The sequence below is a fragment of the Erythrolamprus reginae genome, chromosome 3, assembly GCF_031021105.1.
Source record: "Erythrolamprus reginae isolate rEryReg1 chromosome 3, rEryReg1.hap1, whole genome shotgun sequence".
Taxonomy (NCBI): domain Eukaryota; kingdom Metazoa; phylum Chordata; class Lepidosauria; order Squamata; family Dipsadidae; genus Erythrolamprus; species Erythrolamprus reginae.
Window position 1 is genome coordinate 8,754,438 of NC_091952.1, and position 15,475 is coordinate 8,769,912.

At 40.8% G+C, this 15,475-nt stretch overlaps 1 protein-coding gene across 1 annotated transcript in view; it reads left to right on the forward strand.

The window, feature by feature from the left end:
• EEF1A2 (eukaryotic translation elongation factor 1 alpha 2) overlaps positions 1-15,475 on the forward strand; it is a 64,769-nt gene that overhangs the window by 626 nt on the left and 48,668 nt on the right. The gene's annotated exons all lie outside the window — the stretch shown is intronic.

Below are 15,475 nucleotides of genomic sequence, written 5' to 3' on the forward strand. Positions count from 1 at the left end.
GCCTGGTTCACCAGTTGCGGCCCTATTTGGACAGGGAGTCATTGCTCACAGTCACTCATACCCTCATCACCTCGAGGTTCGATTACTGCAACGCTCTCTACATGGGGCTACCTTTGAAAAGTGTTTGGAAACTTCAGATTGTGCAGAATGCGGCCACGAGAGCTATCGTGGGGTTATCTAGATTCGCCCACGTCTCTCCAACGCTCCGTGACTTGCACTGGCTGCCAATTAGTTTCCGGTTGCAATTCAAAGTGTTGGTAATGACCTTTAAAGCCCTACATGGCATCGGACCAGAATACCTCTGGAACCGTCTTCTGACGCACGAATCCCAGCAGCCAATTAGGTCCCACAGAGTTGGCCTTCTCTGGGTCCCGTCGACTAAACAATGTCACCTGGCGGGCCCCAGGGGAAGAGCCTTCTCTGTGGCGGCCCCGACCCTCTGGAATCAACTCGCCCCACAGATCAGAACTGCCCCCACCCTCCTTGTCTTTCGCAAATTACTTAAGACCCACCTATATGGCCAGGCATGGGGGAATTGAGACATCTCCCCCAGGCTTATATAGTTTTATGTATTTTATGCTTGTGTTGCCTGGTTTTTAAATAATGGGTTTTTAGATGCTTTTTTTAATATTAGGTTTGTTTACATTGTCACATTGTTATTATTATTGTTGTGAGCTGCCCTGAGTCTCCGGAGAGGGGCAGCATACAAATCTAATAAATTATTATTACTATTACTATTTTTATTATTGTTTAGATTTGTATGCCGCCCCCTCTCCAAACACTCGGGGACTTTGAAAAACTTGAACAATGGGCGCTAACAAAATAAAATCCAATGGTGAAAAAAAGTAAGGTTCTAACATTTAGGCAAGAAAAACAAAATGCACAGGTACAGTATATGTGGTGCATTGCTCAACAGTAGTAACCGTGAGAGGGATCTTGGAGTCCGAGTGGACAACCATTAAAATACGAGCCAGCCGTATGCAGCAGCTGCCAAAAAAGCCAACACAGTTCTAGGCTGCATCAACAGGGGGACAGAATCAAGATCACGCGAAGTGTTAATACCACATCATAAGGCCCTTGGTAAGGCCACACTTGGAATCCTGCATTCAGTTTTGGTCGTCACGATGCAAATAGGATGTTGAGACTCTGGAAAAAAGTGCAGAGAAAAGCGACAAAGATGATTAGGGGTCTAGAGCAGTGATGGCGAATTTTTTTTTGCTCCATGTAGGCCAATTTTTAATCTACCTACCCCACCCCCCTGTCAATGGTGTCCCTCTTTACCAGTGTAAAAATTTGGTTACTTTATGCTAACCTGTAGTCTGCAATTTTTCCCTCTGGAAATCCAATCCTACTCCCACATCACTCCAAGGGTCTTCATCATGAATTGTAGATGACCCTTTGAATGGTGTGGGAGTCGGTAGTAGTGCCCTGTTTTGGGCCTAGCAGGCCTCTATGAAGCCTCAGGAAGCTGGAAACGGCTCATTTCCAGACTTCCGGTAGGCCCACTTTTCACCTTCCCCAGGCTCCAAGAAAGCCTCTGGAGCCCCGGAAGGACAATAACAGCCTCCTTTGTCCCCCAGAGACCCCCGTTTCCCAACTTCCGATGGGCCCGTTAGGCACGTTTTTTACTTCCCCAGGTTCTAGAGCAGTGATGGAGAACCTTTTTTTCCTCTGGTGCTGAAAGAGCGTGGCTGCCATCCTTCTCTTTGGAGAAGGGCGGCATACAAATCTAATAAATAATAATAATAAAATACTAATAATAATGCATGTGTGAGTGCCCACACCCATAATCTACGGTTGACCTATCCAGATTCCTAAGAGGTCAGTAAGGGGCGAGTACAAGTGCACTAGAGTGCCTTCCGTCCCCTGTCCTATTGCTCTCCTATATCTCCTATATCTTTCTTCTATTCCTATATCTCTTCTTCTATTCTTTCATTGATATGTTCTATTACTATAACTTTTCTATCCTTTCTTAGATATATTTTACTATGAGTATCTCCTCTATAACCTTCATCATGTATTTTTCTATGTGCATCGCCTGGTGCACCAGTTGCGGCCCTATCTGGACAGGGAGTCATTGCTCACAGTCACTCATGCCCTCATCACCTTGAGGTTCGGTTACTGCAACGCTCTCTACATGGGGCTACCTTTCAAAAGTGTTTGGAAACTTCAGATCGTGCAGAATGCGGCTGCGAGAGCCATCGTGGGGCTTCCTAGATTCGCCCACGTTTCTGCAACACTCCATGGCCTGCACTGGCTGCCGATCGGTTTCCGGTCACAATTCAAAGTGTTGGTAATGACCTTTAAAGCCCTACATGGTATTGGGCCAGAATACATCCGGAACCGCCTTCTACCGCACGAATCCCAGCGGCCAATAAGGTCCCACAGAGTTGTCCTTCTCTGGGTCCTGTCGACCAAACAATGTCGTTTGGCAGGCCCCAGGGGAAGAGCCTTCTCTGTGGCGGCCCCAGCTCTCTGGAATCAACTCCCCCCAGAGATTAGAATGGCCCCCACCCTCCTTGTCTTTTGCAAACTACTCAAGACCCACCTTTGTCGCCAGGCATGGGGGAGTTAGGATATTTCTTCCCCTAGGCCATTACAAGTTATGCATGGTATGTTTGTGTGTATGTTTGGTTTTTATAATTAGGATTTTTAGTTGTTTTATTAAATTGGATTGTTACATGTTGTTTTTACCATTCTTGTTAGCCGCCCCAAGTCTGCAGAGAGGGGCGGCATACAAATCCAATAAACAAACAAACAAACAAACAAACAAACAAGTAAGTAAGTAAGTAAGTAAGTAAATAAATTAATTAATAAATTAATAAATATATATATATATACGCATCCACTAAAACCCTCATTGTGTATTGGACTAACTAACTAACTAAACAAACAAACAAACAAACAAATTCAATGCCTAGGGAGGACGAAAACAACTTCTCCTGGAGGCACTGTGGAGGCCAGAAACGGCCTCTTTCCCAATTTCTGGTGGGCCCAGAAGGCTTGTACACACATGCACGTTGGAGCTGAGCTAGGGCAACAGCTTGTGTGTCCAGCAGATATGGCTCCGCGTGCCACCTGTGGCACCCGTGCCATAGGTTCGCCATCACTGCCCTAGGTAAAGTTACACATTTAGGAAAGCAACTAATTCACACGCTGCCACACCAATTCTATTACCTGTGCAGAGAAAAGATATGGAGTAGTACTTGCTAATCAGTAATGCGGTGTTTAAGAGCAAGGAGGGGTATTTGTCCTGCAAGAATGCACTCTCTGTTTCCAAACAAGAGGTGGATGTTTCCTGCCTGAAAGAGAGATTGTTCCCCACAAACAAATGGTCCTTTGACTAATTGATGTGAAATGGCAGAAAAATAGCCCTGGGGGTTAAATGCCAGGCCCTGTTATTGTTATCTTGCTGCCTCAGAATATTTATGTGGAACAAAATACGGGTCGCTTTCTTCTGACTTTCAAACTAATAGTAACCAGCTTACTAACTTAACAACTACAGTGATTCACTTAACAACAATGGCAAGAAAAAGTCGTAAGACAGGGCAAAATTAACTTCACGAATGTTTCACTTAGTGATGGACATTTGGGGCCCAATTATGGTTGTAAGTCAAGGGCTGCCTGTATTTATGATCCAGGTCTGAGGTTCTGGTGTAATTTGACCGCTGTCAGCTTTCCAAATAATGCACCCATCGAAAGCAGAACTGTGAGGCAGGTGAATTCCTCAAAGAACAACTTTACTGGATACGTCATATTGGCACAACTGGTGAAAACTGACTCTGAAGTTCCCATGGGTTTCATTGGTCACGTTGTCCAATCAAAATGCTGGGCTGTTGCTTGGTTATTTCACTCCTCCTCTGGCCAGCCACTTACGAAAATGTCCTTGGTTCCCATAGGGAAACTTTATTCTTTTGGCTACAAAACCCCATCTAGCTATTTCCGCCCCTCCCTGTTGTGTGGCAACCCCGAAGCCTCCAAGATGGTCTCTGCTAAGTTGACTTCAGGGTTGACAACCGCATTTCAGGTGTTCGGCAACTGTTTTGCTTCCACGGCCTGTTCGCAATGTCCACGTGACCAGAATTTGGAGCATTTTTGCTGAACGTTTGGGTTAGGACAGGGGTCAGCAACCCGCGGCTCTGGAGCCTCATGTGGCTCTTTCACCCCTCTGCTGTGGTTCCCTGTCGCTCCAAATATGTGTCACAACTGCCAATGTGCGACACCCACTGATGTGCAATTTATTAAGCTTTCCAACCCCTGGTAGGCCAACCAATGGATAAATCCAAGAAAAGACAAGTTTCAGAAGAAAACAGAATCTTTATTTTATTTTATTTTTTATTTTATTTTATTAATAGAGTTGAAAGGGACCGTTAGGTCATCGAGTCCAACCCCCTGCCTGAGCAGGAAACCCTACAGCACCCCAGCCAAATGGAAGTCCAATCTCCTCTTGAAGGTGTCCAGAGTTGGGGAGTTCACCACCTCCCCTGGCAGGCAGTTCCATTGGTTGATCGCTCTGACCGTCAGGAAGTTCTTCCTAATTTCCACGTTGAATCTCTCCTTGGTCAGCTTCCAACCATTGTTCCTTGTCCGGCCCTCTGGTGCCCTGGGGAATAAAGAGACCCCCTCCTCACCGTGGCAACCCCTCAAGTATCTGTAAAGTGCTATCATGTCCCCTCTAGACCTTCTTTTTTCTAGGCTGTCCATGCCCAGTTCTCTCAATCTCTCTTCGTAAGTCTTGGTTTCGAGTCCCCTAATCATTTTGGTTGCTCTTTTTTGCACCTTCTCCAGAGTTTCGATGTCTTTTTTGTAGTGAGGTGACCAAAATTGGATGCAGTACTCCAGGTGGGGTCTGACCAGGGCATAGTAGAGTGGTATTAGTACTTCCCTGGTCTTGGAGCGTATTCCTCTGTTGATGCAGCTTAGGACCCTTAGCTTTAATTCAACCATATTTATTTATTTATTTATTGGATTCATATACCGCCCCTCTCTGGAGACTCTGAGACTATATACACTGCTCGAAAAAATAAAGGGAACATTTAAACAACACAATATAACTCCAAGTAAATAAAACTTCTGTGAAATCAAACTGTCCACTCAGGAAGCAACACTGATTGACAATCAATATCACATGTTGTCAGCACATTCAACTCCCCCGGAGATTAGAACGGCCCCCACCTTCCTTGTTTTTCGCAAGTTACTCAAGACCCACCTATATCGCCAGGCATGGGGGAATTAAGACATCTCCCCCAGGCTTTCTTATATTTTATGTTTGGTATGTATGTGTTGTATGGTTTTTAAATTGTTGTGGTTTTTTAATGTAATTTTATTATTAGATTTGTTCCATTGTTATATTGTTTTTATTATTGTTGTGAACCGCCCCGAGTCTTCGGAGAGGGGCGGCATACAAATCTAATAAATTGAATTGAATTGAATTGAACTTTGTACAGAACAAAGTATTCCATGAGAATATTTCATTCATTCAGATCTAGGATGTGTTATTTGAGTGTTCCATTTATTTTTTTCAGCAGTATATGTTAGTTTTGTGACTGCTCAGGAAATAGTCATACACTGGAAGCATTTTGTGGCTCCTGGTGTTTTCTTTTCTGTGGGAAACGGGTCCAGGCGGCTCTCTGAATGTTTAAGGTTGCCGACCTCTGAGTTAGGGCATAAACCAGGAGAGGGTTCCACTTACTGGCCGCTACTGGTATGCCCTCCGGGATCATCGAGGATGCTCTTGTGCATGAGATTTCGGTGATTTTTGGCAATTGCTTCCACGCATGCAAAAAAAATATGGCGAAATCTCACGCATGAGACCATCCTCACATTATATTTTGCTTGCTGTGCATAGCCGCTCCGAGTCCTTGGAGAGGGGCAGCATACATATCTAATAAATTATATTTATTTATTTATTTATTTATTTATTTATTTATTTATTTATTGATTGATTGATTGATTGATTGATTGATTGATTGATTGATTGATTGGTTGAATTTGTATGCCGCCCCTCTCCGGAGACTCGGAGCGGCTAACAGCAACAATAAAACAGTGTACAATAGTAATCTAATACTAAAAATGATTAAAAACCCATTAATATAAAAACCAGACATACATACTTACATACCATGCATAGAATTGTAAAGGCCTAGGGGGAAAGAGGATCTCAATTCCCCCATGCCTGATGGCAGAGGTGGGTTTTAAGTAGCTTACGAAAGGCAAGGAGGGTGGGGGCAATTCTAATCTCTGGGGGGAGTTGGTTCCAGAGGGCCGGGGCCGCCACAGAGAAGGCTCTTCCCCTGGGTCCCGCCAAGCGACATTATTATTATTATTATTATTATTATTGTTATTATTATTATTATTATTATTATTATATTATTATTGTTCATATTGTCTTTTTACTATTGTTAGCCGCCCCGAGTCTGCGGTGAGGGGCGGCATACAAATCTAATAAATAAATAAATAATAAATAAATTGTTATTATACGCAGAAACAAAATCTCGAACATACATGCGCCTGCATGCATCAGGGTGCGGAGATGTGTGCACATCTCCATTTTCCCCACTACTGGCATAAATGCCGCAGGGCAAATAACAGTTCCCATTTGTGGTCGTAAACCGAGGACTACCTGTATCTACTGCCTGAATAAAGAATGGCCTTCTCTACCCAACAGTCGGGCCAGTTCTACTTGTCTTTGTTCTTGGAGAATGAATACTGACGACTCCATCGCCCTTCGACATTTTATTCCAGCAGGGAAATGATCAGAGAGGCCGAGACCGCCTCCAGTGCAGGATGGAAGGATTTTGCTTTATTGCTCCAGCAATTTCCTTCTGATTCGACTGATTGGGCATTAGAGGATTTTAGCAAACACCCAGAGGGTAAGAGGGGAGGCTGGAACGCATCCGTTGCCATAGCGACGGGATGCAGGTCTTTGCAGTTAGATAAAAGCGGCAGCAAAAGGCAATAAGCGGCTCCTTCCCTTATTTATCTTGGCTGTTTTAAGAATCATTTATTTTATTTTATTTATTTATTTATTTATTTTGTCCAATACACAATGAGAGTTTTAGTGGGTATATACAAATCATATACTGTATATATGTTTTCGTAGATTTTCACGGGTATATGTATGTAGATTGTTCTGAGTTCGGGTTTTGCCCCGTGTAATATTTTGAATATATATATATATATATATTCCATTTACAACAACATATATATATATATATATATATATATATATATATATATATATATATATATATATATATATTCCATTTACAACAACACAAAGATTGGAACTCCAGCCTGAAGATGGTGAATGTGATTTCACCGAAACGTCGCATAGACATCAGGCTGGTGTTTCTGTCCTTGTTCTCAGGCGAACACTGTGAGACCTTAGCTGCCTTCCTTCTATAAATACTGGTGGCTGGGTGTGGTTTGATGGCTCAGCAATTGCCTGCTGTGTAGAAACTTCCTGGTGAGTCAGAGGGGTAACAATTGGGGTCGTTGATGTAGCTGAGGTCTGCTGATTAGTTAATGGTTGTAGATTAGGCGTGATGTCCTGAGTAGTTAGAACTTGCAGGCTGCTTGATTGCTTTACAATGTGTGTCCTGAGTCTGGTTTCTGTGGCTGGGATATGTTTGAGGGCTGGTTTCCAGATGTCTGGTAAGCGAGAGGTATCATCCCGCTTGTTCATATTTTGGGGATGTTTTTCTATCTCGATAGCTTCCATGATTATTCTTTTGCTGTAGTGTTCTGTTTTGGAAATTAATTTGGTACTGTCAAAATCAATTTCATGTCCTGTGGTTTTGAAGTGTTGGAAAAGGGAGGAGGTTTTTTCTTTTTTCTTTAATGCATTCTTATGTTCTGCAACATGTGCATTTACTCTCCTGTTTGTTTGTCCAATATATGTGGCTGGGCAGTTTTTACACGGTATTTGATAAACTCCCTGGTTTTCAAGTTGGATATTGTCTTTCGGGTTTCTTAGGATGTTGGCTATTTTTTTATCTGTACCAAAGGCTGTCTTGATGTTGTGTCTGCGGAGAATTTTACTGATTTTATCTGTGGTGCCCTTGATGTAAGGGAGGAGGGCGATGCCATTGTCCTGTTCTGTGTCTTGGTTCTTGGGGGGTGTCTCTTTTTGGATTAAGTTGTTGATTGCCTCTCTTTGGAATCCATTGGAAATTAATACATTAGTGATATATATATTATATTATATATTATTATATTATTATATATTATTATTATATATTATATTATATAATATATATATATAATATATTATATATATATATTATATATATACATGTGTGTATATATATATATACACACATACATACATACATACATACATACATACATACATATATATATCTTGGTATATTCGGGTTTCTTCCCGTGTACGATTTGGAAATTTCTGGCAACGTTGGAACTTCAGCCTGATGATGGTGAATGTGATTTCGCCGAAACGTCGCATAGACATGCAAAACATTACACAGGGCAAAACCCGAACTCAGAACAATCTACATACATATACCCGTGAAAATTTACGAAAACAAATATATATGTATATGTATATGTATATGTATATGTATATGTATATATTTGTTTTCGTACATTTTCACGGGTACAGGTATGACGGTCTTGGTATATATATACTGTACACACATACACACACACACATAGTAAAATACATGATGATGGTTATAGAGGAGATACTCATAGTAAAATATATCTATGAAAGAATAGAAAAGAAGATATAGTAATAGAACATATCAATGAAAGAATAGAAGAAGAGATATAGGAATAGAAGAAAGGTATAGGAGATATAGGAGAGCAATAGGACAGGGGATGGAAGGCACTCTAGTGCACTTGTACTTGCCCCTTACTGACCTCTTAGGAATCTGGATAGGTCAACCGTAGATAATCTAAGGGTAAAGTGTTGGGGGTTTGGGGATGACACTATGGAGTCCGGTAATGAGTTCCACACTTCGACAACTCGGTTACTGAAGTCATATCTTTTACATTCAAGTTTGGAGCGGTTAATATTAAGTTTAAATCTGTTGTGTGCTCTTGTGTTGTGGTTGAAGCTGAAGTAGTCGCCGACAGGCAGGACGTTGCAGCATATGATTTTGTGGGTAATACTTAGATCATGTTTAAGGCGTCTTAGTTCTAGGCTTTCTAGGCCCAGGATTGAAAGTCTAGTCTCATAGGGTATTCTATTTCGAGTGGAGGAGTGAAGGGCTCTTCTGGTGAAGTATCTTTGGACATTTTCAAGGGTGTTAATGTCTGAGATGCGATATGGGTTCCAAACAGATGAGCTGTATTCGAGGTTGGGTCTGGCAAAAGCTTTGTAAGCTCTGGTAAGCAGTGTGAGATTGCCATGGAGGAGGTGCTTTGAAATAGAAACATAGAAACATAGAAGACTGACGGCAGAAAAAGACTTCATTGTCCATCTAGTCTGCCCTTATACTATTTCCTGTACTTTATCTTACAATGGATATATGTTTATCCCAGGCATGTTTAAATTCAGTTACTGTGGATTTACTAACCACGTCAGCTGGAAGTTTCTTCCAAGGATCTACTACTCTTTCAGTAAAATAATATTTTCTCATGTTGCCTTAGATCATTCCCCCAACTAACTTCAGATTGTGTCCCCTTGTTCTTGTGTTCACTTTCCTATTAAAAACACTTCCCTCCTGAACCTTATTTAACCCTTTAACATATTTAAATGTTTCGATCATGTCCCCCCTTTTCCTTCTGTCCTCCAGACTATACAGATTGAGTTCATTAAGTCTTTCCTGATACGTTTTATGCTTAAGACCTTCCACCATTCTTGTAGCCCGTCTTTGGACCCGTTCAATTTTGTCAATATCTTTTTGTAGGTGAGGTCTCCAGAACTGAACACAGTACTCCAAATGTGGTCTCACCAGCGCTCTATATAAGGGGATCACAATCTCCCTCTTCCTGCTTGTTATACCTCTAGCTATGCAGCCAAGCATCCTACTTGCTTTTCCTACCGCCCGACCACACTGCTCACCCATTTTGAGGCTGTCAGAAATCACTACCCCTAAATCCTTCTGTTCTGAAGTTTTTGCTAACACAGAACTGCCAATGCAATACTCAGACTGAGGATTCCTTTTCCCCAAGTGCATTATTTTACATTTGGAAACATTAAACTGCAGTTTCCATTGCTTTGACCATTTATCTAGTAAAGCTAAATCATTTACCATATTACAGACCCCTCCAGGAATAGGGTGCAAGGATGGCTTTAGGAATCGAAGAAATTAAATTTACCAGTAAAGGAGAATATTGGTAGCTCGGGGTTGAAACCAGGGCGCCTTGGTGGTCTCTGAGCTTGCAAGAAAACAAGGCAAGTTCAACGAGCCATCAAATTACCCATCAAATTACCATATTTTTTGGAGTACAGTATAAGATGCACTAGAGTATGGGAGGAAAATAGGGAAAAGAATCTGCTTACCAGGTATTCATCTGGCTAGCGTCCTTAGTCTGGTTCGCTTCAGCACATTATTTTATCCCCTGGTTAGGGCTTTAAAAAAACTATTCGGAGAGAGTAACAATGAAAGAGCTTGCAAGCCAGTAAGAGGTAAGAACATCATTAGCACCTGGAAAGAAACATTCGGAGCAAGTAGAGCAATGGAAAAAACCCTGCAAAGACTTAGGGCTTGGAAAACATTCTTCATAAAGAGTAACAATGAAAGAGCTTGCAAGCGGAGAGGGGCTGGGAACATTGTTACCACCTAGTTAGAGCTGGAAAGAAACTTATCAGGAGCAATTTAGAGTAATGAAAAAACTCTGCAAAGACTTAGAGCTTGGAAAACATTCTTCGCAGAGACAAACAATGAAAGAGCCTGCAAGGTAAGAGATGGGAAGATCGTTAGCAGCTAGTTAGGGCTAAAAAAAGGGGGTGTCTGAGATTTTGCCGATTTTTTGCCTTTTTTTGCTTCCACGCATGCATGGAAGCAAAGAAATGGACGAAATCCCACATGCATGAGCATCCTTGCTTGAGATTTGGCTTCTGTGCATGCCCAGGTAGCCGAATCTCACATGGATGCCCACACCCACCCAACCACCGGACGTGTGCACCGGTCTCCAGGAGCATATAATTGTTGTTAACCGCCCCGAGGCTACGGAGAGGGGCGGCATACAAATCCAATAAATGAATGAATGAATGAATGAATAAATAAATATAAATTAAAATAACATAACATACGTAATGTAACGTAAATAAATAAATAAATAAATAAATAAGTAAGTAAGTAAGTAAGTAAGTAAGTAAATAAATAAATAAATAAATAAATAAATAAATAAGTATCAGTAGCGTCGAAGGTGATGAACCCACGCTGGTCAGAAGTCACTTTTTTCCAGTGCTTCTGTATGTTCAAACACTCATTTAAAAAACTATTTTAAGTTGAGGACTAATTTGTATTCGGGAGCTCCAAATTGTGCCTTTGAAAGCGCATGAGTGACACCAGCCTGTCTGGACTGGATGCGTGAAGCATGCGCTGCCATTTGAAACAAAACCTAAAGAGAGATGACAAGCAATTTGCTCACAGAGAGGCATCCAGTATTAAATTTAGCCCCCAGCTGACCTGAGCCATCACAGTGGGGGTTATTTTTAAGTTACATAGAAGATTGACGGCAGAAGAAGACACCTCATGGTCCATCTAGTCTGCCCTTATACTATTTCCTGTATTTTATCTTAGGATGGATATCCCCGGCAAGTTTAAATTCAGCTCCTGTGGATTTACCAACCACGTCTGCTGGAAGTTTGTTCCAAGCATCTACTACTCTTTCAGTAAAATCATATTTTCTCACGTTGCTTCTGGTCTTTCCCCCAACTAACCTCAGATTGTGTCCCCTTGTTCTTGTGTTCACTTTTCTATTAAAAACACTTCCCTCCTGAACCTTATTTAACCCTTTAACATATTTAAATGTTTCGATCATGTCCCCCCTTTTCCTTCTATTCCTGACTTCGGTTGAACGGCAGCGAAAATTTGGGACTCTTTTAATTGTCCCCTTTAATAGGCGCCTGAAAATCCCTCTAGGTCAGGGATGGCAAATAGTTTTTTCTTCAGGTACCGAAACAGCATGTGCATGCGCTATCACGCATGCGCGAGTGCCCACACCCATAATTCAATGCCTGGAGAGGGCGAAAACACCTTCCCCGCCCACCAGAGGCCCTCTGGAGGCTGGAAACAGCTTGATTCCCAACTTCTGTTGAGCCCAGTAGGCTTGTGTTTTGCCCTTCCCAGGCTCCAAAGGCTTCCCTGGAGCCTGGGGAGAGGGAAAATGCCCTCGCTCATCCCCCCGGAAGCTCTTTGAAAGCCAAAAATGCCCTCCCAGAGCCTCTGTGCAAGCCAAAAATCAGCTGGCCTGCACACACATGCATGTTGGAGCTGAGCTTGGGCAACAGCTCGCGTGCCAGTAGATTTGGCTCCACATGCCACCTGTGGCACCTGTGCCATAGGTTCGCCATCACTGCTCTAGGTAGTAATAAAAATAATAATTTATTATTATTAGGTAGTAATAAAAATAATAATTTACGGAGATAATAGTAAATAATAGTCTACGGAGAGGGGCGGACTACAAATCTAATAAATAATAATAATAATAATAATAATAATAATAATAATAATAATAATATTTATTAGATTTGTAGGCCGCCCCTCTCCGAATACTCAGGACGGCTCACAACATAACAGTGATACAATACATTACAAATCTTATAGTAGAAAATTTAAATCAATTTAAAAACATTAATAACATAGTAAAACCCCTAACTATAGTCATACACATTCAACTTAATCCATCATACAGTAAAGCCAAAAACATAATAAAAAAGGGTGGGAGAAGGTGGTAATTATCCCCACGCCTGGCGACAAAAGTGGGTCTTCATCATTTTACGGAAGGCGAAGAGGGTAGGGGCTGTTTGAATCTCTGGAGGGAGTTGATTCCAGAGGGCCGGGGCCGCCACAGAGAAGGCTCTTCCCCTAGGTCTTCCCCTGAGTGATGTGTTTTTGTCACTCAACATGGTTGTTGTGTGTTGCCACGTTAACACAACTCAGTCATTATTATTATTATTATTATTATTAGTAGTAGTAGTATTTATTGCATTTATTGTTATTATTTATTGTATTTATATGCCGCTCAATAGCATATAACATATAACTATATAGCATATTTTAGCAACAGCAATAGCATTTAGACTTATTTACCGCTCCACAGTGCTTCACAGCCCTCTCTAAACGGTTTACAGTATTAGCATATTGCCCCCAACAATCTGGGTCCTCATTTTACCCACCTCGGAAGGATGGAAGACTGAGTCAACCTTGCAGTCCCCGACTTAACAACCGTTCAGTTAGTGACCCTTCCAAGTTACGACAGTACTGAAAAAAAATGACATGACTGTTTTTCACGCTTATGACCGTTGGTATGTGGTATGATCGTGGTCATGTGATCAAAATTGGGATATTTGGCAGCTGAATCAGAATCAGAATACAGTGTTCCCTCGATTTTCGCGGGTGATGCGTTCCAAGACCTCCCGCGAAAGTCGAATTTCCGTGAAGTAGAGATGCGGAAGTGTACACTATTGTTGGCTATGAACAGTATCTCAAGCCTTCCCTTAACACTTTAAACCCCTAAATTACAATTTCCCATTCCCTTAGCAACCATTTAGATTATTACTCACCATATTGATTTATTAAAGTTTATTTTAATTTTTTTTTATTAAAGGTGGCTGAAAGTTTGGCGATGACATATGATGGAAATATAGAGAAAAAACCCGCGAAGTATTTTTTAATTAATATTTTTGAAAAACCGTGGTATAGACTTTTCGTGAAGTTTGAACCCACGAAAATCGAGGGAACACTGTAATAATAATAATAATAACTATAATAATAATAATAATAATATTAATTGAGAAGCACTGGGGTAAAGCGACATAGAAGGTGCCTCGATGTAGAAACAGTTCTGAAATATTTGACTTGAAATATTTTTCAATCCAGGCATAGCAGAGAGAGTCATATTCTGTGGGCTGAACTGCTTAAAGAAGGCTGAGTCTTCATCATGTGCTCTCTGCTATTTATAACAGCATCTTGGCTGGGCTGGGTTTCATTGTTGAAAGAAGAGGCATGACAGACCCAGCCAGTTCCTTCTTCATCTGTGGGTTAACATGAAGCTCGTAAATTCTAACCAGTTACCTTAGGATGGGTGTAAATTCATTTTTAAGGATGTACATGTGTAAAATAGCATCCATCACAAAGATAGTTAGCTAGGTCTTTAAAAAACCCACTAAACTAAAAAAAATGCAAGCCATCTTTTCTTCCTTATTTATTTTATTAGACCAATTTATTATTACCACTGCTGCTGCTGCTGCTACTACTACTAATTATTAATTATTACTATTATTATTATTGTTATTATTATTATTCACATAGTAGTAGAGGCTTGGGAAGTGTTTGACTTGTGATTTAATTATTATTATTATTTATTAATTGGACTTTTATGCCACCCTTCTCCATGGTAATAGTATTGTGATATCATCATCATCATCATCATCATCTTCTGCCATGAGGCTACTCTAGGCAGCTTTATTGGTAATGACCTTGAATTGTGTTCAAAAGAATACACATACATGCACATATATGTTATATATATATATATAAAACAATAATACTTTATAAGGCCAAGTTGTACATACAGAATTGTTTGAAAGATTGTGAATTCTCTGGAATACTTTGGCAGGACGTTCTGAAGAAACTCCTGTCCAGTAACTACCAGTTATTTTGCATGCATCAAATAGTTTGCCGTAATTTTCTAATAAAAGAGAATATTTGTCACTCGAGGTTGACATGAGTGCTCTCTGAGCTTGCTTGTTTTCTTGAAGACTTTTCATTATCCAAACTAGGTAACATCACTGGTTCTAGATTAATAGAAACATAGAAACATAAAAGACTGACGGCAGAAAAAGACCTCATGGTCCCTCTAGTCTGCCCTTATACTATTTCCTGTATTTTATCTTAGGATGGATCTATGTTTATCCCAGGCATGTTTAAATTCAGTTACTGTGGATTTACCGACCACGTCTGCTGGAAGTTTGTTCCAAGGATCTACTACTCTTTCAGTAAAATAATAGATTAATTTTATAGATTAATTTTAGAAAATTGAACTTTATGCAGACATATGGTGATGCAGCCATAACCTACCTCATTATGATTGGTCTTTAACCAAAATGGCTCTGATTAAAAAACCAGCTCAAAAATTCAACAATTCCACATTCTAATAATGTGGAATTGATGTTTCCAGATGGATGGATGGATGGGGATGGATGGATCAATAGATATAGAGATTATAGTTGATAGATGGATGATAAATGATCAATAGAGATCATAGAGATGATTATAGATGATAGATGTTAGATCAGTGGTTTTCAACCTTTCTGCTGCAACCGCTTAATAGTTTC